Source organism: Erinaceus europaeus, chromosome 6, assembly GCF_950295315.1.
Source record: "Erinaceus europaeus chromosome 6, mEriEur2.1, whole genome shotgun sequence".
Taxonomy (NCBI): domain Eukaryota; kingdom Metazoa; phylum Chordata; class Mammalia; order Eulipotyphla; family Erinaceidae; genus Erinaceus; species Erinaceus europaeus.
The window spans coordinates 27,330,550-27,357,107 of record NC_080167.1 but is presented as its reverse complement, the minus strand read 5'-3'; the positions used below and the strand labels follow the sequence as shown (position 1 = coordinate 27,357,107).

The window sequence follows — 26,558 nt, the reverse complement described above, 5'->3', positions numbered from 1 at the left end:
GCATTTGTCAGCAGATGAGCCTACATGGACACTCCATCAACAAACTCCACTGATTTCCATTAGGAGTCAGTCTTCATGGTGGACATCCTATAGGTCTGGATAGATCCTCAGAGGATATTTGTGGCAGTGAAGATAATTGTGTATAATACTGTCACAGTGGATAAGTGTCATTATACATTTGTGTATGTGGAGGCAGTGAGCACATTTATGCTCAGTTCTATAAATCTAAACCTTTTCTTAAAAAAATCTATTAAATTCTTTGTGTTCTCTAATATATATATATATATTATATATAATACACACACACACACACACACACACACACTGTCTCTATGGTTTTGCCTTTTCCAGAATGTCATATAGTTGGAATCATACCTTATGTAATCTCTACAAATCAGTTTCTTTTACTAGTAGTATTCACTTAAGATTTCTTCAGATCTTTCCATGTGTTGATAGCTCACTGCTTTCTAGCACTGAAATACTACCTTCACTATTGAATAGATTCACCTCTGCTTATTAACCCACTCACCCCCCTGAAGGATATTTCCATTGTTTCCAAGTTTTGGCAACTGTGAACAAAACTACTATAAGCACCCACCTGTAGTTCTCTGTGTGTGGGTGCACATTTTCAGTTCATTTGGGAAAACAGCAAAGAGGACAACAGCTAGACAGTGTTGTAAGAGTACGCTTAGATTAAGAAACCAACCATCAAACTGACTTTGAAAGGGTCAGTCCCAGTCTGTACTCCCATCAACAATGAAAGAGTTCCTGTTGCTTCACATTCTCACCAGTATGTGATGTTCTCTCCCCCCCCCCCCTTTCCTAAGGGACGTTGAGATGGGATGGGGAGACAGAGAGGGAGAAACAATTTGCAGCACTGCTTCACTGCTAGTGAAGCTTTCTTCTTGCAGGTGGGAACCGGAAGCTTGAACCTGGATCCCCGTGCACTGTAATGTGTGCACTCAACCAGGTGCACCACCAGCCAGTCCCGGATGTTGGACATTCTAAGAGGTGTGTAGTACTGTCTTACTGTTGTTTCCACTGGTATTTCCCTGACAACATATGGTGTGGATCATCTTTTCATATGCTTATTTGCCATCTGTGTATCTTTCTTGGTGAAGCTTTGCCCTGTATTTAAAAAACTTGTTTGCTTCCTTACTACTTTTTTTTTTACAACTTCTTTATATACTGCTTATAAACGTCTTTTAGCAGATACATCTTGTAAATATTTGTCACTATCTGTGGCTTGCCTTATTTTCTTGATATATATATATATATATATTTTTTTTTTTTGCCTCCAGGGTTGCTGCTGGGGCTCAGTGCCTGCACTACAAATCCACTGCTCCTGGAAACTATTTTTCCCCTTTTGTTGCTCTTGTAGTTTGTCCTTGTTATTACTGTTGTTGTGCTGTCATTGTTGTTGGATAGGACAGAGAGAAGTCAAAAGGAGGGGAAGACAGAGAGGGGGAGAGAAAGATAGACACCGGCAGACTTGCTTTATCACTTGTGATAAAGCAAGCCCCCTTTAGGTGTGGAGCCGGGGCTTGAACCGGGATACTTACTCCAGTCCTTGCGCCTCATGCCATGTGCACTTAACCTGCTGCTCTACCGCCCGGCCCCCTTTCTTGATCTAATCAAACGTGCAGGCCCTGATGAGTGAAGCTCCCAGAGTGCAGATTCTAAGGAGGTATTGCTACTGAGTACTGTTCAAGCCTGAAACTGTGCCTGTATCGCCCGAGAGCCAGTGTCTTCTTAACTTCTTTTTTGTTGTCTTTGTTTACTTATTTATTGGATATAAGCAGTCAGAAATTGAGAGGGAGGGGCATAATAGAGAGGGAGAAAGACACCTGCAACACTGCTTCACCACTCACAAAGCTTTCCTCATGCAGGTGGGGACAGGGACCTGGAACCCAAGTCCTTGTGCATTGTGACATCTGCACTCAGCCAGATGTGCCACCACCCAGCCCACCTCTTGAACTTCTTAACTGGCCCTGCCTGTGTATTCAGACTGACTGCACTAGGACTGAGAGCTACCTCCACTCCCATTTCTCAGGGAAAAACGAATGTCTTGTGTTGCCTAGTGTCCGTGACCCCTGAATGTGGACAGAGTCCAGGCCTTACTGGACTTCCTGGACTCGCCCCTGGTACCACCCCCTCCCCCACCAGACCTTTCCTTGTCATGGCAGTTCCCATAATAAACGCAGTTTCGAATTCCAAATCAGGGGCTGTCTTTGAGGCTGAAAGACATATTATGATTCATAAGGGTATGGAGGGTGCACTAAAAATAATGGCAGATCTAAAAGAAAGTTCTGTCACTCCTTTGTCGTGTGACTTTTGGGAAACTTAAATCTCTATAAGCCTGGAATTTTACACCTGTGGAAGGGGAGTAACTGTACCTCTCATGGACTAATTTTTTATTGTGGTTTTCAATGCTGGGGAACTTTATGCATGTGCCTTTTCACCGCTCTGTGCAGCATTTAAATTTATATAGAGAGGCGCAGAGAGAGGAAGAGACACACCAGCACCAGAGCTTCCCCCAATGTCATGGCCCCTTCCATATGGTGCCAGGGCTAGACCCTGGACCACACCTACAGCAAATATATGTGCTAACTCTTCATGGCATAATTCTGAGGATTAAATGAGATAATGTGACCAGAGGACACACAAACTGCTTGGCAATGTGTGGAGGGCCCTTGATAAGTGGCAGTTAATTTGAGGAGGGGAATGGGGGAAGGTTGTACCATAATAATTGCCACTGACGGAGATTCTCCCATAATTCTCTGCTACTTACCACCTTCCCCCACCCCAGAACTCTGTCAGGAACAGCAAGCCCTTTGTGTGCATGAGCTTCACCAGGCAGGAAGGCCAGACTACCTGGAGTGATAATAAAGTCTGAAAGAAAACTCAAGTCCTTTCCTTTCAAATACCTGTAACTGGATGACATTTTAATTTATTTTTAATTTTAATATCTTTATTTATTAGAAAGATACAGCCAGAAATTGAGAGGGGAGGGGGAGATAGAGAGGGAGAGAGACAAAGACACCTGAAGACTTGCTTCACCACTCCTGAAAGCTTTCCCCCTGCAGGTGGGGACTGGGGGCATGAACCTGGGTCCTTGTGCATTACAACATGTGCACTTCACCAGGTGTGCTGCCATCACCTCCATGGGTGACATTCTTAAAGGCCAACCTGAAACCTTCCCATTCATGGAGGGATGGGTGTGTTCAGTTGCGAAAACAGACTCCCTTAGAGTCTTTCTAGTTTTTGTTCTCAAAAGCCTACTAAGTTCAAAGGTGATCAGGAATACAGATTATGGGAGGAATAAAATGCCTTGGCAAGTAGCAAAAGAAGAATGAAACTGCCTCTAATACCATAGAGACCTTTCCCACCGTGGCTAGGTATTAGGGATGGGGACTGCACACCTTTCATCAGTAGGACATGGTGAAGGTGTAACAATACCCTGGAACAAAATGACTCATTGGTCATTTTGCCCTGAGGCAGAGAGGGTCATGGATTGCCTTCAGGAAAGCCCCCCAGGGAGGTTCTTAAACAATCAAGAGCTTCAAGTGTTCATCCCTTAAATGAGATCAGCCAGAAAGAGAAGGATGAATATGGGATGATCTCACTCATAGAGAAAAGTTGAAAAACAAGATCAGGAGAGAAAACACTAAGCAGAATTTGGACTGGAGTTGGTGTATTGCACCAAAGTAAAAGACTCTGGGGTGTGTGTGGTGGGGGTGGGGGGAGGGCGGAGGGGGAAGGTTCAGGTCTTGGAACAAGATGGCAGAGGACCTAGTGGTGGTTGAACTGTTATGTAGAAAACTGAGAAATGTTACACATGTACAAACTATTATATATATATATATATATATATATATATATAATTTTTTTTCCTCCTCCAGGGTTATTGCTGGGCTCGGTGCCTGCACCATGAATCCACTGCTCCTGGAGGCCATTTTTCCCCCCTTTTGTTGCCCTTGTTGTAGCTTCATTGTGGCTATTATTATTGCCCTTGTTGACGCAATTCGTTGTTGGATAGGACAGAGAGAAATGGAGAGAGGAGGGGAAGACAGAGAAGGGGAGAGAAAGATAGACACCTGCAGACCTGCTTCACCGCCTGTGAAGCGACTCCCCTGCCGGTGGGGAGCCGGGGGCTCGAACCGGGATCCTTACGCCGGTCCCTGCGCTTTGCGCCACATGCGCTTAACCCACTGCGCCACCGCCCGACCCCCAAACTATTATATTTTTACTGTTGACTGTAAACCCCCAATAAAGAATTTAAAAAAGAAAAAAAAAAGTTCATCCTTAGCTGGTGGTTCCTGGTCTGTCACCAGGCAGATACACATCCTAGCCCTTACAAGTTCTAGGTGAATCCTGTGGTTAACACCTGGGAGGTAAGGGATCGGGGGTGCCGTGTGAACACCGAGTTTAAAGTCAGTGTTAGTCAGCAGGATGTATGTTTTCAGTTAGAGGAAAACACACACACACACACACACACACACACACACACACACACACACAGCTTGTGAATTGAGATTTACGCCAGCCCTATTCACTCGGACTCGCCAGAGACAGCAGAATATTAAGGCTCCTGTTAATGATGGCTTCCCTGTAGCAAAGGCTGTCCTGTGTGCTTCATTCAACAGTTTCCCTTCAGTCTCCTTTGATTCTGGGGCTTCCCCACAAGTCCCTGGTCAAGGCCTCTGGTCTCTGCACTTCCTCCTGCTCTCTGTAGCTTTCTGGTTGCTCATTACGGAGCTGCCTCTTTGAAGGCTAGCTTCCTTGGAATCTGTGTGACTGATCCTACAGCAGCCTGAGCACTCTCAGTTAATTACTCCACAGAGTTCCACAGAAGTGAGCAGGACTGACAGACTGCCATGCATGTCTCTTTCTGAACAAAATTGGCACTTGCTTTATTTGGAAGTGATGAGTTTAAACACCTGATTGATTTTTCATACAGGGTATTAACTGGTAAACAGGTGAGGCTGGTGTTTATATGAGGCAAGAAAAAAAGGAGGCCCAGATATAGTCGTTGTTTTTAAAAATATATTTATTCGTTTATTTTGGATAGAGAGAAATTGAGGAGGAAGAGGCAGAGAGGGGGAGAGAGAGAAGCAGAGACCTGCAGCACTGCTTCTCCTCTTGTGAGCTTCCCCCATGCAGCTAGGGAGTTGGGGCTTTGAACCCAGGTCTTTGTGCACTGTAAGAACTGAACTCAACCAGGTCCGCCACCACCTGATCCCCAGTTACTGCATTATTTTTGCACCCACATCCATGGTTAAAAGGTAGTGGGTAGAGGGGCCTGGCGGTAGCACAGCGGGTTAAGCGCAGGTAGTGCAAAGCGCAAGGACTGGCATAAGGATCCTGTTTGAGCCCCTGGCTCCACACCTGCAGAGAGGTCGCTTCACAAGGGGTGAAGCTAGTCTGCAGGTGTCTTTCTCTCCCCATCTCTATCTTCCCCTCCTCTCTCAATTTCTCTCTGTCCTACCCAACAACAACAACAGCCATAACAACAATAACAATAACAACAACAAGGGCAACAAAAATGGAAAAATGGCCTCCAGGATCAGTGGATTTGTAGTGCAGACACTAAGCTCCAGTAGTAACCCTGGAGGCAAACAAACAAACAAACATACAAAATGTAATGGGTGAATTAGTTCTTGTGAAGAATCAAATACAAGAGACTTAAGTAATTAGAACTCAACTTTCTCCTTACAATTTTCAAAAAGGTAACGTGTGTGTGTGTGTGTGTGTGTGTGAGAGAGAGAGAGAGAGAGAATGTGTGTGTGAGACAGAGCTAGATATTGAGATTGTCTGGGCTTCACTGCTCTAAGCCAACTTTTTCAGATAGAGAGAGGAAAGGCAGAGGCAGAGACGGAAAGAGTATAGAGTACAGTCTGAACTTGGTGAAGGCCAAGTTCAAACCTGGGTCATGAGTATGACAAAGTAGACGCTCCATCCAGGTGGGCTATCTTGTCAGCATCAAATCATCCTCATTCAACTTTCAAGCTGAGTTTACTCTTAAGTCCTAGAGTTTTTCCATTGCTATTTTATTTTTCTTTTGTTGTTGCTAGAGCTTCACCATTCTGACCCAAATATTTCAGACAAATGAAGACAAAGAGAGAGAGAGAGAGAGAAAAAAAAAAAACACCACAGTACCAAAGCTTTCTCCATTTCAGTGAGGGCTCGACTTAAACCTGAGCTCTCTTGCTGGCACAATCATAAGCCAGAGCTGAGTAGTGCTCTGGTAAAAGAAAAAAAAAAGAAGAAGAAAAAGAAAAGAAAAGAAAAGAAATGGGTGTGTGTGTGATAATTAGTGCAGCCCCAGATGGCAGGCCAAGGCCTCTCTGGATCCCCCTGCCATATGCCAGGGTATAGTGCAGCCTGTGCACGTTTTGGGTGTTTCCTGTGGAAGAGGAACAGTGCCTAGCAATCCTGTCCTTCAACTGGAACCTTTTATTAGTCAGTGTTGCTGGAGTATGCCATCCTGAGGACTAGTGCTCGGACCCACAGGAAGAACTCTAAAGTGGCTTCTGCTTTTTTATTCTTTTGTGGGGTTTTTTTTTTTTCTGTTTTCTAATTTCCTTTCTTTTTTTTTTTTTTTTTTTTTAAGGCCTCCAGGGTTATTGCTGGGTGGGGCTTGGTGCCTGTACTACAAATCCACTGCTCCTGGCAGTCATCTTTTTTTTTTTTTTCCCACTGCTGTTGTTGCTGTTATTATTGTTGTTATTTCTGCTGCTGTTGTTGAATAGGACAGAGAGAAATTGAGAGAGGAGGGGAAGGCAGAAAGGGGGAGAGAAAGATAGACACCTGCAGACCTGCTTTTAATGCTTGTGAAGCTACCCCCCTACAGGGGAGCCAGGGGGCTCGAATTGGGATCCTTGAACGGGTCCTTGCACTTCACACTATGTGTGCTTAACCCGGTGCACTACCACGCAGCCCCACTATTTTCTAAATCATTTGTAAGCTGGGACATATGAACTGATTCTCAGGTAACCAGAAGATGGCACTTTACTGACAAGAAAGCTTCTTCTATAAGCATGCCACCTGAGAGTCTAAAACAATCGCTGAGGTGGCACCAAAGGCCACAGGTTACGCTGTGCCATAAGGAGTGTGTGCACGGAGCACAGCTCTTACAGGATGGGGTGCGGCTTTCATGCTTTGTCTTTGTGTATAAAGTGAGCGCCTCAACTGTGGAACACACCACCGGGACTGACTTGGAGAAGCCCCTCTTTGAACCACTAGGATGCTCCTGACGCTGGATCTGAAAGTTCAAATAACTGGAAAAAGTGTTTTTCATTCAAGAAGGGTACATGATAAAAAATACATTTTGGGCTGGGTGGTGGTGCACTTGGTTGAATGGACATTACCATGTGCAAGGACCCAGGTTCAAGCCTCTAGTTCCCACTTGCAAGGGAAAAATCTTCACAAGTGTCTCCTTTCCCTCCCACTCCCCCCCCCCTTTTTTTTTCCCTCCAGGATTATTTATCGCTGGGGCTCAGTAGGCACTATGAATTCACTGCTCCTGGTGGCCTTTTTTTCCCCCATTTTATTGGCTAGGACAGAAATTAAGAGAGGAGGGGGAGAGAGAGAGGGAGAGAGGGAGAGAGGAGAGAGGAGAAAGAGAGAGAGAGGGAGGGAGGGAAGGAAGGAGAGGGAGAGAGGAGAGAGAAGAGAGGGAGAGGGAGAGGGATATGGAGAGAGATATGGAGAGAGATAAGATACCTGCAGACTTGCTTCACTGCTCAGGTGGGGAGCAGGGAGCTCAAACCTGGATTCTTGCACAGGTCCTTGCACTTAGTACTATGTGTGCTTAACCACGTATGCCATTGCCCAGCCGTCTTTTCTCTCCCCATTTCTATCTCCTTTTTACATCTCAGCTTTTCTCTGTCTCTACCCAATAAATAAGTAAATAAATAAAATGTTAAAAATACATATTTTATTTATCACATAAGAGTTTCACCTAAGGATGAAAGAAAATGGGAAAGGGAGGGGTGGAGGGGAGGGAGGAAGTCAGAGCATACCTGTGGTACTGGGAATGGAACCAGGAACCTCAGATATGAAAGTCCAATGTCTGACCAGTTGAGCTATTTTCCAACTGTCTTATTCTATTCTTATTTCTGGTTATTCATATGACTCAAAGCAAGTTTCTGTCTCTCGCATTTCAGTCTTCCCTTTGTCTGTCATCTTCAGTCAGGTGACAGTCATCTCCTTGCCCCTAACATATTAGAATTACACAAAGTGCCTCAGGTGAGAACAAAGTTAAGTCATCAGACAAGTCTACAAATTCATGGACTATAAGACATTATCACCTGAATTTTGGGGAGATTAGGTAACAAGTTAATGGCTTGCTCTAGAAGAAAGGGTAGGGAAAGACATATAGTTTTCACTCCAGGTAAAAGAAATTTCTAAGACCTAACGACGGTATTCAGTGACAAAAAAAAAAAAAAAGAAAAAGAAAAGAAAGACAGGAAGGAAAGAAGGGAGGAAAGGAGGCAGGAAAGAAAGAAAGGGGAGGTCGCCTACTTGCACTGCTGATCATTTGCTACACACATTAGAAGACTTTCTCCAAGGTGATTATTCTTACTTGGCTGACAGACTGAGTTGTGTTGTCCAAGTGAGCTGTGCATTTTAGCAGCAGTGAAAAGAAAAAGAAAACGGGACGCATTAAATAAGCCTAAAAGTGATCTGGATATTTTCCCAGAAAAAATAAAAGCTGTAGAGCCTGACGTGGATTTTTCTTTAATGTGTCAACAGCCTGCTGACGAGCCCTGCAAAGCAGCTCTCATGCTGAACTGTTCCTGAGTTGCAGAGGCGCTTGTTGTGAATGTCAGACAGGACTGGGGTTAGAGACAAACAGGGATATTTTCCACTTCTTTCTAGCAGTTAAGGAAGTCACAGACGACAGGATATGCTCTGCCTGATGCCAACACCCCAGAGAGGATAAAATTCCCTTAGTGCCATGCAGCAACTGCTGAGTGGGAATCAGCTGGCTCTGGTTAGTTCTCCTTTTAACCAGAGGTAACCAAGTCATTGTGAAGAGGCACCAGAGATAGGCCAAGTCCATCCAAGATGAGGCTAGGTAATGCAAGGAAAAAGTACACATGGTTTAGTGCTGGGGAATTATACAGATGCAGTCACATCTGCCAAGCTGTCCCCTCAGGCTTTGCCACTTCCCGTGATATTCTTGCAGTGCCTTTTTCAACCAATCCTGTCCCAACACGTCACTCCAGGTTGTTGCCCTTGTCTCTCTTGCCCACTTTTCACATTGGTGATTAGACGCAAGGGAGGGTGGTCCAGGAGGCGGCCATTTTTGCTACCTCCTCGTGGCCCGAACCACTGCACTCTCACCCAACTCTGAGGTGCCCGTGCAAATAAAGATTTGTGTTCCCTCTTCACTCCGGATCTCCTCTCTCTCTTCTCCGCGGCGCAGCCCGACAGTTTAGCTCACCTACAAAATCTCTAAGTCAATAAAGGATGTAAAAGTCAGTATCTAATCTAGAAGGAGATCAAATGAAGCTCTGGTCTGAGGAAAAGTGCACTTAGGACATGGGGGAGATTCAGCACCAGAGAGGGCTCCTTTGCTAGTTCCACTCATCCTTAACTAGTTCCACTTTGCCAGGAGGGTCAAGAACCTACAGCCAGTCTCACGAGTTCCTGCTACCTTAGCCCCTGGAATTTCTCTACACTAGGCCCCGAGGAAGGAGTAAGCAGCTTAGAAGCTTTTCCTGTTCCAAAGTCAGCTGGCTATGCAGGAAAGCAGTGAAGATAAAAGGCAGCAAATATATTTATTGTACGTATAGAAAATGACCCATAACAAGACGTTGTCAATGGGGCACAGAGCACTGGAAATGGAAGGGATTCTGCAGATCATGGTTCCAGTGATTTTAAAGTATGAAGGTTGGTTCCTTCTAAAGTGAAATTCAGAAAGGGTGTGGGTTGGAGGGGCAGCTTACTGGGTAGGGTACATGCCATAGGAGGTACCATGGCACCAGGGAAAGCTCTGGTGCTGTGGTGTCTCCCCCTCTATTCTGGATGAAAAGGGGGCCCAGGAGCAGTGAAATCATGCATGAATTAGGCCTTGACTCTGCAAAAATAAATAAATAGAAATAGGACCTTCTAATAGATACTGACTGATGACATGGAGTAACGGAGAGCATTCAGTAAGATAATTTAACTCACTTTTATCTTATTGGTCCCAAAGGCACCCATGCACATGTGCAAATTAGCAGAATCTGAAGGCATGACATTCTGCATTTAGTCCACACAGACATTTCTGGTGCCAGGCTCCACCGTGAGGAGGCTGAAAGCTAGAAGAGGGAAGGGAACTTCCTTTAGCCCGTCAGTGGAGGAGTATCTGGTATCACCAGACTACCAAGGGGTGTCCATGTCATAGCCCTTCCCTCCCACCACCATCATGGGGACTCCCAAGGGTCTTTGTTTCACTGGACAAGAGAGCCCTGGTTACTGTGGGGAGGAACTGGCCATGCTCAGATAAAAGAGAATCTTGACATAATGATCTGTGCTTCTTCTCATGGTATCTTATACTCGACTCTTCTCTCACCAGAGAGTCCACGTTGCTTCAAGGGGAACTGGGATGATTAAAGTAGGAATCAAAAGACAGGAAGTACTTTCTTTTATTTGCAAAGTAGGCTCTGAAAGCCCCTCTCAGGAACAAGTAGTAGATAACAAAGCTTTTGATTTAGAGGAAGCTATCAGAAATGGAGGACCCCCAAGGCACCTCAAGAGGACAGAGAAAAGCTGGGTTGGTTTGTCTGCAGAAGCCCATGGGAGTGGCATGGTGAGCAGGACCAGGAAACACAACGCCTCCTGATGAGGCCTGGGACAAGTACCTCATCAGGAGTAAGAATGGTTCACACTGAGAAGCAGGCCTATACCTTCTTTGTCTTCATCACCTGGGAGCTCAGGCCATGATGTCTCTGTTCCATACAGAGGCTGAGAGACAAGGAAGGAGAAATGGAAGGAAGAAAAGTACTGCTCATGAAGGGTTCCCTCTGCATGATGCACCCCATCTGGGGCTAGGGATCCAAACCAAAGCCCCTGTGCATGCCAAAGTGTATGCTCTCCTGGGTGGCCTACCTCCTGACCACTTGGATAACTTTTTTTTTTAATCTAAGAAGGAATATAATACAGTAGAAAAATATGAAAGCCCCGAGTTTCCATCCTGGGCCTGCTGTGCACCCTGGTCAATTTATACTTCTTTGAGCCTTAATTTACTTGGTTAAGAACGAAAATAAAATTCCTATCTCCAAGCGTTTCTTTAAAAATAAGAAAAAGATAGCATGAGGCCCGGCATAAGGATCCCGGTTCGAGCCCCTGGCTCCCCACCTGCAGGGGAGTCGCTTCACAGGCAGTGAAGCAGGTCTGCAGGTGTCTATCTTTCTCTCCCCCTCTTCCCCTCCTGTTGCTATGCTTCATATTGGTTTGGTCTCGCCCCTCCCCCCCGCCTCTGGGAGGTGGTGGTTTAGCCCGTTAGTTTCAGCGCCCCCAAAAACCCTCCCCGCAGCAGCCGCCAGGGGAGAAAGATGGAGAAGCACATGGTGTGGTGATTTGCCCGCTCGTGAATAAAGATTAAACTGCATTCTCTGCCCAGCTGTGTGTCCTCGAGTCTCTGTCTACCGCTGCCAAAGCTAGGCCGGCCAGCTGGAGCTCCAAACCTTAACGACAAATGGCGCCCACATGGACCTGACCTGCGCATCCCCCCAGATAAGTGAAGACTTTCCCTACCTATCTACAATGGCCTTCTTTTCTGCTTGTGAAGAGGTTTCCAAAGGCCTCTGCCCTTTCTTCAAGAGACTGTTTCGCTGTTTCTGGAACATTTATCTCTGGACCACTCTTGTGGTTTCCGCCCAACGCCAGCCCACAGGAGCCCAAGGCCAGCCCACATGAGCTGGCTTTCCGCCGCGTGGAGCAGGGCATTGGGCGTGGGCCCACGCTGCTCGGCCGCTGAGAGCAGGACAGCAGGCATGGCGGGCAAGGCTGCAGCCCATCATGGCTGCCACTCTGGGGCACCTCGGCCTGCGCCTTCTGCATGGCCGGCCTGCCTGCCCTCCTGCTATGAAGTCTGGGCAGATCCCGGACCACCTGGAGACCGCAGGCTCCCTGCCGAAACTGGGCCCCCTGGCTGAGATCCCCAATTCAGCTCTGAAGGCAGAAAAGCTAGAATACGCAGAGATCCCTGCAGAGATCGCTACCTGCAATTCCTAGAGCTGAAGTTGCGCAAGAGGCCACCGCTGGACAACACACTCCCCGAACGGCTAAGACAGCACAGATCTAAATTCATGTTTAAAATGACATGTCTTCGTAACAAAGGTTTCTCTCCCTGTGTATTAAAGACCATGTTTACGTGTGTGTTTAAAGTTTGGTAAACATTAACCTTAAGGTTAAAAATGTAACTTTAAGGCTATATTCTTACCAGACAGAGTTAAATAAAAAAGGTTTTCAACGTAATTCTCATAAAGATAAAATTAACTTAGATTTAAAGTCTGAGATAAAAATTAGTTAAAAATCAATATATTTTAATTAAGTTGGTCAAAAAAAAAAAACCTGTGCACACCTAGGGTGTGTCTCCATCTTGAATGGGTGTAACAAAAGGTTAAATAGACTTATTGATAATGTAAAATTCTCAAATTTATTATTAATTAGAAACGTTAGATTGCGCTATGGTTATGCTAATGATTCTCATGCATGAGGCTTTTTTCCCCCATGGTTCTTATGTTTACCTTTCCACATTCTATTGTTTAAACTTTAAACAACCTTAAAATCATACTAAAAAAGACTTCCAATTGTAATAGAGTTATCAATTGTGATAAACTTCTAACCTGCTACAAGTTTTGTTTCATAGTAAGTAAATTACAGCTGTCAAGTTCTCTACAGAAAAGCGGAATTCCAACAGCTGACCTTCCTCATACAATGTTCCACCCCCTGGCATTCTTCCGTGGACATCTGCTTTGTATTGACATTTCTATCGGACTCACTGGTACACCTCTTGGACACTTTGCACAAAACTAGCAGCTTCCCTTTATGCTGCTGGGTTTCTCAAAGACTGACTGCAGCCAGCTGCCTTGGGACTCTAGGCCGTTCCCTGCCCCCATGCTAGAAAATGCCCGTCGAGGCAAGTAACGCCCCCCAGAGGCAAAAAAAGGTCCCCCTCATGCCTTCCCTTGGCAGCACACTGGTTCTTGTTGCTCACTTACATGTTCCTCCATGTTTGTGCCAGTTTCTTTTTTAAAAATGCCTGTATGATATAGGTTTCTGTTCACCCCACACCCCTGATACTATGGTCATTTAGTTAAAAAGAAAAGGGGGAATTGTTGCTATGCTTCACATTGGTTTGGTCTTGCCCCCCTCTCCCCGCCTCTGGGAGGTGGTGGTTTAGCCCCTGCTAGTTTCGTGCCCCCTTCTCCCTGCCCCCAAAAATCCTACGGACTTCCAGAGTCCCCGCCGCAGCCGCCGGGGGGAGAAAGATGGAGAAGCACATGGTGTGGTGATTTGCCCGCTCATGAATAAAGATTAAACTGCATTCTCTGCCCAGCCATGTGTCCTCGAGTCTCTGTCTACCACCACGAAGCTAGCCCGGCCTGCTAGAGCGCCGAACTTTAATGACACCCTCCTCTCTCCATTTCTCTCTGTCCTATTCAACAATGACATCAACAATAATAACTACAACAATAAAACAACAAGGGCAACAAAAAGGAATAAATAAAAAATAAAAAAATAAGAATAAGATTAGATAGGATACATGAAAAGTTTTTTTTCTTTTTAAGTAAACTACAAAATGTTAGCTACACAGAAATGGACCTACCCTATGACCCTGCAATTCCTCTCCTGGGGATATATCCTAAGGAACCAAACACACCCATCCAAAAAGATTTGTGCATACCTATGTTCATAGCAGCACAATTTGTAATAGCCAAAACCTGGATGCAACCCAGATGTGTGTCCAACAACAGATGTGTGGCTGAGTAAGTTGTGGTCTATATACATAATGGAATTACTCATAAATACTCAGCTATTAAAAATGGTGATTGTACCTTCTTCATCTATCTTGGATGGAGCTTGAAGAAATCATGTTAAGTGAGAAGTCAGAAAGAGAGGATGAATATGTGATGATCTCACTCATAGACAGAAGTTGAAAAACAAGATCAGAAGGGAAAACACTAAGCAGAACTTGGACTGTCACTGGAGTTGGTGTACTGCACCAAAGTGAAAGACTCTGGGGTGCGTGGGGGTGGAGGGTTCAGGTCCTGGAACATAATGGCAGAGGAGGTCCTTGTGGGACTTGTATTGTTATGTGGAAAACTGGGAAATATTATGAACATACAAACTATTGTATTTTACTGTTGACTGTAAACCATTAATCCCCCAATAAAGAAAAATTTTAGAAAATATTAGCTACAGGGAGTGGAGCGGTAGTGCGGCGGGTTAAGTGCAGGTGGTGCAAAGCACAAGGACTGGCAAAAGGATCCTGGTTCGAGCCTCACAAGCGGTGAAGCAGGTCTGCAGGTGTCTATCTTTCTCTCCCCCTCTCTATCTTCCCCTCCACTCTCCATTTCTCTCTGTCCTATCCAACAATGACGACATCAATGACTACAACAATAAAAAAAACAAGGGTAACAAAAGGGAATAAATAAATATAAAAAAGAAAAATATATTAGCTACAGCTCTTCTGAAAAATGATAGCATAATCTGTAAAATACTTAGAATATAAATGAAGTAGACATACCTGGAGTAGAGGTCTCAGGTGCTACTGTATTAATATTAAGAAAAAAAACTTTAAATACTGCTTCAAGATTCTCTGGCTGACTTCTTCAAAGAGCAAGGAATGGGCAAAAGCTATATTAAAGAGCAAAAGACTTAAAGTGAATATGAAATTATAAGGGAGATACAGGTGTTTGGAAATAGGAGATGTCTGAAAACAGGAAAGCTTAAAATGCATACGATGCTGCCCCTAAACCAGTCTCTCTCCTAAACTAGCTGGCTGAGAGGGTGCTTAAACCACATTTGATGATGGAGAATAGGCAGAGGTTTGTATCTGCAGGCAACCAAGTCTGCACCTGGCACCAGGCAGAGCCGGGGAAGCTAACCTCTCTCTCAGGTGGGCACTCAATTCGACATGAACTTAGCAGAGCTGCCCAAAGGAGCAAAGGTATACCGGCCTCTGAGGTTAGTCCTTAGCTATGCCAATAAGAGGCTCTGGATTCAGGCTCCTGTCTGCCCACCTTGCAGGGCTCATCTTCTGATATACCTCCTTTTCAGCAGCCCTGCCAGACAGGAGAAGGAGCATGAAGAGTGGGCAAGGGCAGGATCTGGAGGCAGACAGCTGAAGACAGAACCTCCAGACCTGCTCCTTACTATTGCAATGTCAATCAACTGTTTCACTTGTAGCTTTCTTCAGTTACAAATGAAAAGGGAAATCCGGGACCAGGTGGTGGTGTGCCTGGTTAAGTGCACATAGTACAAAGCATAAGGACCCGCACAAGGATCCCTGTTTTGAATTTCTGGCTCCCCACCTGTGCGGGGGCGGGGGTCACTTTGCAAGTGGTGAAGCAGGTCTGCAGGTGTCTATCTTCCCCATCCCTCTCAATTTTTCTCTGTCCTATAAAAATAAAAATGAAAAAATGGCTACCAGGAGCAGTAGATTCATAATGCAGGCACTGAGAGAGCCCCAGCAATAACCCTAGAGGCAAAAAAAAAAATTAATTAAAATTTTTTAAATAGTGACATTCTTGTACCCATTTCCCATTACTGCTGCAACAGATCACTACATCGTCAGGGTTCAAGGTAACACAAATGTATTATTTCATAGTTGTGGGATTTAGAACTTCATGTGTTAAGATAGCTGCTCCTGGTGGAGGTTCTTGGGGGTGAATCTGCCTCCTTGCCTTTTCTAGTTTCCAGAGGCCACTTGCATTCCTTGCTTGTGCCCCAGCTCTTTGCCCCCACCTTCATCTTCAAGGCTAGTAATATAGCATCTTCTAATCTCTGACATTCCTGGCATTTTATAAGGAGCTTTAGGATTACTTGGGGCCCACCAGATTCCAGGATAATTCTCAAGATTCTCACCTCCAGCTGCAGTGTTTATCTACCTCTTGACAACTATTGTGCTAGAAAAAACATTGCCACCCAAAGATGCTCACACCTGATATCTGTTGCTATTTGCTCAATCAGAAGCTCTTAGCCAAGAAAGCCTGGCTCTGTCTGGATTCTTTCTCCTGGCCAGATCTCCTGGAACCTGTCCCTGACGTTTGTCAAGTTCAGCATCCTGCTTCGGGAATGTGGGACCTGTTTTAATTGTCTTATGTCTTTTTTTTTTAAATAACTTTTATTTATTTTTCCTTTTGTTGTCCTTGTTTTAATTGTTGTTGTAGTTATTATTGATGTCATCACTGTTAAATAGGACAGAGAGAAATGGAGAGAGGAGGGGAAGACAGAGTGGGGGAGAGAAAAATAGATAGGTGCAGACCTGCTGAAGCCTGTGAAGTGACTCCCCTGGAGGTGGGGAGCTGGAGGCTGGAACCGGGATCCATACGCTGGTCCCTGCGTTTCGCGCCACATGCACTTAACCTGCTGTGCTACCGCCCAACTCCCTGTTTGTTTTTTTTACCAAAGCACGGATCAGCTCTAGCTTATGGTGGTGTGGAGGACTGAACCTAGGACTTTAGAGCCTCAGGCATGAGAGTCTCTTCATAACCATTATGCTATCTACCTCTGCCCTCTGTCTTATGTTCTAATCACCTCTGTCGTGAAAGTGGCTCCACACATTCTGTCCAGAAAGGAGACCTGGTATTTCTGCCATGTGGCATTCAGTGGCTGTCATCTTCTCACATTTCCAGGCAAGAGTGAGAAAGGGCAATTGGCAAACGGGGCTCAGGGACACTCAGGCAGGCTGGAAGGCTATGAAATGCAAGGAAGAAGGCCTCACACAGATCAGCTCATCGGTGGTTTGAAACACTCAGATTCCCAAGCTTCAGTCCAGACCTGCTGTATCAGAATGTCCCAGGGCGAGGACAGAAGTAGCAATGTGAAAACTACACACAGTAATTCTCCTCTGCAGTCATGTTTGAGAACCACTGATAGACCTGCTCTGAGATTTCTAGGTAGGCTGTGCTACAAAGAAATAGCCCCCAAGCCCCTATAGGACCCTGCCCTCAATGTGGATCAACAATAGTAGGGAATGTTCCATTCTCCGAAGAGAGATTGAACAACATACTCTACCAACTACCTGAGGAAGATGGGTCCTGTATTTAGTGCAGCTTGAAATGTTCCTAGCTGTAACCATAGAATGCGAGCTCAGACTTACAGGGATGCTGACATTTCACAGGCTCCTGTGCTGAATATGGGCCCCAGATCAAATTGATGAGGTTTACAGTTAACAATATTTATAAACTTTCCCCATATTTGGGAGCTACTCTCTTCCCTGATCCAGCTTTCTAGTCCTTTTTCCAACTATAATACCATCTCCCCAGACAATAACCTGGGTTCACTTGCAAATTAGATGTTAGGTACAGGCAAAATCTAGTAAAGTCATGGGCCCCTTGGAATATACCTAAAATAGACCTACTAGCTTTCTCCAAAACGGAGACCCCAAATCTTCATTTACAATATTCTTACCTTTAGGTTCATGATTAGTCAACAATTTGTTCTGCTTTATATCTTTACTCTTTTTCAGCCACCAGGTTCCAGATGCTACCATGATGCCAACCCAACTTCCCTGGGCAGACGACCCCACCATGTGTCCTGGAGCCCCGCCTCCCCAGAGCCTTGCCCCACTAGGGAAAGAGAGAGACAGGCTGGGAGTATGGATTGACCTATCAATGCCCATGTTCAGTGGAGAAGCAATTACAGAAGCCAGACCTTCCACCTTCTGCATCCCACAATGATCCTGGGTCCATAATCCCAGAGGGATAAAGAATAGGGGAGCTATCAAGGAAGGGGACTGGATACAGAGTTCTGGCGGTGGGAATTGTGTGGAATTGTACCCCTCCTAGCCTGCAGTCAATATTTCCATTTTATAAATAAAAAATTAAAATAATAATAATAGAAATAGCCCCCAAAACAGGTACATTAAAATGGAAGGACCCATCAGTGCAGTCTATCATCAAGCAGATTTGATGTTATGTTGCCAGGCTACACTCAGGAATATATGAAGCAGTTCTTTTTTTATTTTATTTTGCCACCAGGTTATTGCTGGCACTCAGTGCCTGCATGTTAAATCCAGTGCTCCTGGCTGCCAATTTTTTTCTTTTTCTTTCCTTCACTCTTTCTCTCTTTTTCTCTCCCTCCCTCTCTGTCATTTGATATTGGGGAAGGGGTTAGAGAAAGGGAGAGAGGGAGGAGGAGGGAGGGAGAGAGATGGGGAGGGGGAGAAGCACAGCTTCACTGCTCATGAAGCTTCCTCTCCTGCAGGTGGGAACTGGGGGCTCAAACCTGAGTCCTTATACATAGCAACATATGTGCTCTACAAAACATACCACTGTCTGACCCCAAAACAGTTCTTACAAAGCTATCAGGTTCATGGTTGAGTGGGATGGGAAGGTCTCAATTCAAGTTAACCTCAGACCTTCTAGATATGTGAATCTTTGAGCCAATCTTTCAGGGGCTCTGGGGTGGGTCCAACTCTTCTGGACTAGTGTTCTACCTCTCTCTGAACTATGCCTTGTGGATAGGGAACTGTTCATCCGAGCAGTGTTTGGATTGGTAGGGTAACCACAGAATAGTCTGTGGAGAGGTCCATTTGTCCTTCGATAAACAGTTCATCTGAAATCTTTAACCAACTTTCCCTGACATTTCCTATCTCCTTTCTTTGTTTTAATTATTTCCCAAGATCTTTAAAATGCTTAGTATTATTTTAAATACTGTACCAAGAAAAGAACCCAGGGTCTCATTCATGCATGATATCACCTTTTTTGAAGGGAGGGAGTTTTATTCTCTCTCCATGTCTGTCTGTTAAAAAAAAAACCAAAAACATTCGACAAGGGAAATAGCATAATGGTTATGCAAGACTCTTATGGCTAGCGCGCCAAAGTCCTGAGTTCAATCCCCTGCATCAACATAAGCCAGAGCTGAGCAGTGTTCTAGCAAGGAAAAAAAAAAAAGTACAGCAAAGGAAAAAGATCAGGACAGATCAAGTGAGGAATGGTGAGGAGAGAGAGAGAGAGAAATTCCATCCTGGGGGTGGGGTGGGACAAGCAGTGTTTTATAGCTAAGAACAAAATTTCCAGGTGGTTTGAGGGAGGTTGGGGTGTCTCAGGTGAGTTGTCATAGTGACTGTGAAGAAGATCCAGAGTCCAGCCCTCTTTGCCTCTGGTCATCAACACATGGGAGGAGCAGAGAGTGACCAGGAGGTTTGGCAAAATATAAAACAAAAACCATGGAGAGAGAGACAGAGACAGAGACAGACAGATAGACAGACATGCCCTCACCAAAGGTGAAGAAACTGATCCCTGACATCAACACACACTAAGAGATGGTTTGTGTAGCACCAGATGAAGTCTGTTAGCATTAGGGGGACAAAGACAGAGGCAGATCTCTCAACTGCTCAGACAATGACATGAGTCATCCAGGCAAGAGTGGTGGCGGGCTTGCTGATGCTATACAGAGACTGGCGGGTTAAGCTACCTAAGGGACTGCCAGGCAGGAAGGTCCCTTTTAAGGGACATCAGCACATGAAAACCTGCCTCAAAAACAGTATGCCTATTGAGGGATAATTCATGCTTTGTCTCACATTTCACTTCATCTTATCACATCTTGCCCACTGCATGGCTTCAGTGGGGTTTCAGTAACTCCCCAGTCCCTCAGCCAGACTTCTGTTCTCCCTGTCACACTTCACAGTCTATTTCATGGCTGTCGTCCACCCCATCCAGCCACTGGGTAAATGGGACAAGAGACTCCCAGTGCTCCTCATGGATGACACTTCAATTCCAAGTCCTACACTCTCTCCTCACTTGCCCAACTCGCTCTCCATCTCCTGCTCACAGGTCACGGAAGCCTCTCCACCCAGGCCCAGATGGAAACTCCCGGGTCCTCTGATTCCTTCCGCTCCCAACCCTTCTGGTCAGGATAGTAGGCTACCTGATGCCAGGGTCCAGCTGGCCTCCAGAGGACATGGATGCCTCAATTCTAAAACAGGTAAAGAAAAATAGCAAGATGGAGCCCAGAGGTAAGGTGGTCCAGCGGACTCTATCTGTGAGGGTCCTGGGCTGCCCAAACCTCCTGAAAGTAGTGGGTGAAACAGCTCTTCCAGGGAGCCAGGCAGTGGTACACCCAGTTTAGCACATATAGTACCAAGCACAAGGTCCTGGGCAAGAATCTGGATTCAAGCGCCCCCCCAACTCCCCACCTGCAGGGGGATGCTTCATGAGCAGTAAAGCAGATCTGCAGACATCTATTTTTCTCTCTCCCTCTCTATCTCCCCTCCATTCTCAATTTCTCTAGTTGTCGTAGCCAATAAAAATGGAAAAAATGGGGACTTAGGGGGTAGTGCAGTGGGTTAAACGCACGTGGTTCGATGTGCAAGGACCCACGTAAGGATCCCAATTTGAGCCCCTGACTCTCCACCTGCAGGGGGTCGCTTCACAGGTGGTGACGCAGGTCTGCAGGTGTCTTTCTCTCCTCCTCTCTGTCTTCCCCTCCTCTCTCCATTTCTCTCTGTCCTAGCTAACAATGATGATATCAATAACAACAATAACTACAACAACAATAAAACAAGGGCAACAAAAGGGAAAATTAATAATAATTTTTAAAAAATGGAAAAAATGGGGTGGAGGGTAGATAACATAATGGTTATGCAGAGACTCTCAAGCCTGAGGTTTCATAGTCCCAGGCTGAATGCCCTGCACCACCATAAGCCAGAGCTGAGCAGTACACTAGTTTTAAAAAAAAAAAAAAAGAAAGAAAGAAAAAGAAAAAAGTGGCTGGAGGAGCAATGGATTCATTGTGCAGGCACTGAGCCCCAGTGATAACCTTGGAGGCAAAAAACAAAAACAGCTCTTCTCAAGGTTCATTAATGATTTAATTCTGAGCATAGGGATTTAATTTTGTGGTTTAGCCTGTGAAGCAGGTACGCATGTATAGACAGTATGTAATAGGGCAGTTGGTGAATGATTACTGTCAGATCTGTTTCCAGGCCTCCAGATGCCTAACCCAGGGGAAGGCAAAATCCCAGTCTGTGGCACAAATACCCACGGTTGTCACCTCCCAAACTGGCCTCAGTGCCCCAGTGCCCCAGTGCCTAGAACCAGGGTCACAGAACCCAGCAGGCCATCAGCAAGAGTAACCTCCTTGCAACAGACGGCCTTCGGCAACCTCCCTCCACTGCTCTGCTTCCCCTCTCACCCTTGCTCTCTCCTTCTTACTTTCTAATTCTGTTTCTTCTACTTGGAGTTTCATACTCATGCACTGTTTTGGTGAAAATCAATCTGTTGATTTTTCATATTTGTGTGATGGCACGCTGAAAAGTCAGTGAAGTCAAGTTTGGGTTGGGAGGACTGTGGAAGTGCATTTATTTTTCATGTTAACACCTTTGGCTGCACTCGTAAAAGGTGCTTTAAAAAAAAAAGTTTGTTTTTTTCCTTACAAAACCTTTCCCTTCTATCACTATCACTCTGCCAGTTATCCTTTGGACGACCCCAGGGAAAAAAGAAGTCCCAGAGCTATGAATTAGATCATGAGATTAACAACAACAACAACAAAAAATCCATCAGTAGGTCAAAAGCTGTTATTCTGTGTTGTACATGTATTCATTTGGAGAAATGATGGCTCAAGGCCCAAAATGCTTAAGCCATTTCTTTCTTTCTTTCTTTTTGAGCCATTTCTTTCATTTCTCCTCCTTCTTCACCTCTTCATATCCTTCTTTCTCCTCCTCCTTTCTTCTGTTCCCTTCTCCTCCTCTTCTTCTTCCCCTTCTCCTTCTCAGCTCTGGCTTATGGTGGTGCTATGGACTGGACCTGGGACCTTAAAGCCTTAGGCATGAAAGTATTTATCATAAGCATGATGTTGTCTCTCCAGCTCTCACTCATAAATTCTATTTTCTTCCTCAGCCTCGAAACACACTGAGATGGTCAGCCTGGCCACCCAGGGACAAATGGTTTGAGAATCAGAGAGGAATAATGGATCCTTTGGGAAAAGGATAGCACGGGGGTGGGACACCAGGCACTGGTTCACCATTTCTTCTCTTCCACACATATCAACTGTTCTCATTTGTCATTTAAATGGTTTTCCTTGGTTAGGAGAAAAAAAAAATCACCATTACCAACTCATGACCCTGGCAGAACACTCCTAGTACAGACACCAGTGCTCACTACTGATTGTTGCTGAACAGAAACCTTGTAGGGATGGTGCATAGATTAAGCAAGAGCGACCAGCCCAAGCCTGAGCCAACCTGTGCTCCATCCCGGCTGGTCCTCTTAGGTGGGGGCATGGGTGATATGCCTGCAGATACCCAGGAACCCTGGAGTTATGGGACAAAGAGCTTTTCCACAGCTACACGTAAGTGCAGACTTCTTGAATAACCAGGGCCCACTCTACAAGTACTGTATGTTCAACAGACCTGCCATTTTGCCATTTTCTCCATCCAGTTTCATTACACAAGTGGAATGTGCACCAGATGACCATTTTTTTTTTTTTCCTTTGCCATCACAGTTGTTGCTGGGACTTGGTGACTACAAAAGGAATACTTTATTTGATAGGACAGACAGAAATTGAGAAGGGGGGGGAGTGGAGAGAGAGAGGGAAGAGGGAAGAGAGAGAGAGAGAGACCTGCAGCACTGCTTCACCACTAATGAAGCTTTCCCCATTCGAGGGGACAGGTCTGTGGACATGCTACTATGTGTGCTCATCTGGGTGCGCCACTGTCAGCCCGCACCAGCTGCCATTTGACCTAACAAGAGCTCCTTGACAATCCTTGACAATCGTTGACATTGGAACAGGCCAATGAGCTTGGTGAACTGCTCACCCCGCCCCCACTGGCTACTTAACAGTTTTTTTGTTTTGTTTTGTTTTTTTAATACTAGCAGCATTTCTTGTCTTCTATTGCTAAGTGGAAATTTCATCTACACTGGTTTTCATTTCTGATCCCTTATTTAAGATATTTGGTTTATTTTGCTGAAGGTTTTAACCAGTCAATTTTCTAGACTATAACTGATTACCCTGTTTTTCTTTTCTGACAGTCATGTACCTTGTCTGATTTTCATTACCTTTTCTGTTGGCTCTAGTTGAAAGGATATTTTTGTCCTATTTTCTGTATAAGAGAGTGTTTAAGTTTTAGCTCCTAGCTTAAGAAAACTAAACAAATACTCCCACTACCTGAATAATATGTCTCACTCATTATGCCTATGTCTGGGGTAGATAAAAGCATCGATTAAAAGAAGGAAATCTGTAAGTCCAGATAACAATGCATGCTCATAAAGATGTTCTGAGAGCTAATCGAGTAATGTCTGAAAGACTGTCTTAGAAGTCAATGAGAAAAAAAAAAAGAGGACAGTCCTTTTTAAACCCAGTAACATACTGAATTTTATTAGGCATCTCTCCTCTTCAAGTAGAACAAAATGATACGAGGTAAGGAAAATGTAATAGTGAGATGTGGTTAAGTAAATGAAAATTATTTGGTTTGTAGATCCGAGTCTTTCTGCCACTTGGCTGTCTTCCTCAGTAAGTAGTAAGGGTGTGGGAGAGGGAGAGGGAGGCTGACTGCAGTTACTCCTAAGGGCTCACCCTGTTTGTCTGACAGGGATACTCTGGACTTGCTGGGACCATGGGGGGGCACTATGGCTGAGTTCCCACCTGTCTCTCACCATTTCAAAAAGTGGATTGAGCTTTAGAAGAGAGGAAGGGCTTTGGGGCTTGACATTTTGGCTTTAAAGAATTGTAAAGTGAAGCCAGGCTGACTGGGGGAGTGGCTCCGGGAGGGCAGGTCTGAGGGTGGGGAGGGGTGGGTGGGTGGCTGGTCCTGCAGGCTTAGGGATGGCAATGGAGGGGAGAGAGAGTTAGCAAGACTCACAAAAAGTTGAAGACTAGGTCTAGCCAGTCTTCCAGTCCTCTGAAGCCCAGTCCACACTACTTTGGGCAACAGGGACACCACCTTTCCTGCCATGGCCACCTCCTTTCCCCTGCAGCCAGGATCACCACACCTCCTCAACACCCTTCCCCCCATCCCAGGGCAAGCCTGAGGGTCCCTCACCACAAAGAACAAAATAAATATAGGCAGGTGATTTGCTGGTGAATATATGTCACTGACTGTATAACCTGGTACACCATGACTAAGTTACTAATAAAACAATTTTAAAAACCAATAGTGAATTAATGACATTTTAAAAACATTTGTGCATTAAAAAAATCTATACTGTGAATATGACTTTGACTTGGTTTTTCCACTCTCTATTTGTGTGAGAGGCAACTGTCTGGCTAATTGTGGGATCACTGGGAACCCTTTTGCTGCTCTTGCTCAGCTGACCAGACATCTTCCCCAGGCTTCCTCAGGTCAATTTTTATTTTTAAAGAGACTGAGGACTGGAGCCATGTGTAGGTGGAGAAGCAAACAGGAAATCCACTGTCCTAAACAGTCATTTCGGCCTAATAACCTCATGGCCAGAGTACTCATTAACTAGACAACACCATCATAATCCTTGTATTTACGTTGACCTAACCTCTTATCATTTATTAAGTGCAGTATTTGTCTCTTACCATGGCTAATAACTGAGCCAACATCACACTTCAAAAAAAAAAAAAAAAACCAGCCTAATTCATAGCTTCCATGTATGCAGTCTTATTTCTCAGGTCTGGGAAACGCTTTCTACTGATCACCCAGCTGTTCCCAAGGCAGCTTCTTGCAGAGAACAGGGCCAGATTAGCTGGCTGGGCCTCCATTCCCCTCCTGCCTTCCCACGCACACAGTGCAGCAGAAATCAGGAAGAGGGTCTCCCATTGGAACCCAGAGTCCAGGTCCCAGGCTGCAGCTTTGAGGCAGTCTGCCCCTGAATTTTCCCATTCTTCTGCGGGAAGGAGTCAGCACCGGCGAGGGCTCCAGAGCAGATGCTGGGACTGACACATTTTAATGATTTTAATGGGGAACACCACCGGCGGCGCAGAAGGCCGGGGCCCTGTGCCAGCCAGCCCTGTACAGTCAGAGAAAGCTACACAGGAGAATAAATGGGCCGCGGTGGGGCCACTGGGCAGAAGGTGCCAGGCCCAGTTTATCTCTTGATCAAACTTTACCATTTTGGGATTTCCTAATCCCTTAACTCAAAAGACACGAAAACTCGCAAATCCTCCAAGATTTAGAAGTCCTCTCCAGCCACCACCCGGTCCCCACCTCATCGTCTCGTTTATAGTCGCCAAGACAATTAGAAAAAAAGATAATAATAATAATAAGCCAAAGCTTCCCCCAGCGCTGGTCACCATTTCAGCACCAGCCTCGGGGACAGACGCCATAGAGAGGGGACAATCCCTCGGGGCCACCGAAACTGCTGGCGAGAAAGGTGTCCTGGGTGTGTGGGGGGATCAGTCTGCTACTTTAGGGTCTCGCGCTTCCCTTGAGGTTGTCTTCAATGGGGCACGTCCCCGCCGGGGCAACAGCGAGCGCCCCGTGACCTACATATAGAAAGGAGCCCCCGGCCCTCCCCCCCCCCCCCCCAGGAGAACCCCTCAGTATTCCGGACTGTTTCTGCAAACCTGCGCTCGGGTTTTCCAGCGGCTCGGTGTGGGGTCCGGGGTTCGACGAGCCCGGCACCTGCGGCGCGGAGTGGCTGCTGGCGCCCACCTGTGCGGGCTCGTCGCGGCAGGGCTCGCGGGGGGACGGCAGGACACGCGCGCTCGCACCGCAGCTGCGGGACCACTCGGGCTCCAGAGCCGCCGCTCGCCTCCCGGAGACTTTCCCGCTCGAGTTTCCCTGCGGCTTCTAGCTCCGCCCGAGCTGGCCGGAGCCAGAGCAGTGCCAGCACCCCCCTCCCACCCCAACACACACACTCATTCCAGCCCCCCCGACACACTGCCGGGCCGGGCGGGCCCACTTACCCGGAGCGGGGCGCGCAGGCTGAGGGTGCGGCTCAGGCGCGGGCTTTGTCTCCGGCGCGGGGCATGCGGGGACCGGCCAGAACCAGCGGCATCGCCCCGCGGGCGGACGCTCGGGCTCTGCTAGCGCCTCGCTTCACGCACTTCGCGGAGGGAAGGACCTGCCCGCGCCCCGCCCGCCCCGGGGTCTCCGGGCCGCGTAAGCAGCCCCGCCCCGCCCGCCCGCCCCGGCCGGGGAAAAACGACGCGAGACTGGGGGGTGGGGGTGGAGGTGAGGGCGCAGGTGCCGAGCCCGCACCCCGCCGGGGAGGGAAGCCACTCGGGTGCCAAGCTCAGCTCTGTGCGCAGCCGGCTCTGCTCAGCTCCGCTCAGCCCGGCTACGGGAGCGCGTCCGGGTGCAGCCGGGTGCCCAGCAGCGACCCCTCGACCACCGCCTCTCTAGGGCCTCGTCGGTCGCGCCCACTCCGCAGCAGGGTCTCATCTGGCGCCCGGGAGGGGCCGGGAAATCCCGCCCGCTGCCGCCGACGTCA

The 26,558-nt window shown here is 46.4% G+C and overlaps 1 protein-coding gene across 2 annotated transcripts in view; it reads right to left on the bottom strand.

Annotated features, from left to right (window-relative positions):
* The window catches only part of GNG4 (G protein subunit gamma 4), a 75,282-nt gene extending 49,050 nt beyond the window's left edge, over nucleotides 1–26,232 (bottom strand). The window contains exon 1 of one of the 2 annotated variants that reach the window (XM_016188070.2): nucleotides 26,032–26,232. The gene's annotated coding sequence lies outside the window, so the exon portion shown is untranslated. The remainder of the gene's footprint in view (nucleotides 1–26,031) is intronic. The other variant, XM_060191972.1, reaches the window with a different exon arrangement.
* Nucleotides 26,233–26,558: the final 326 nt, after the last annotated feature.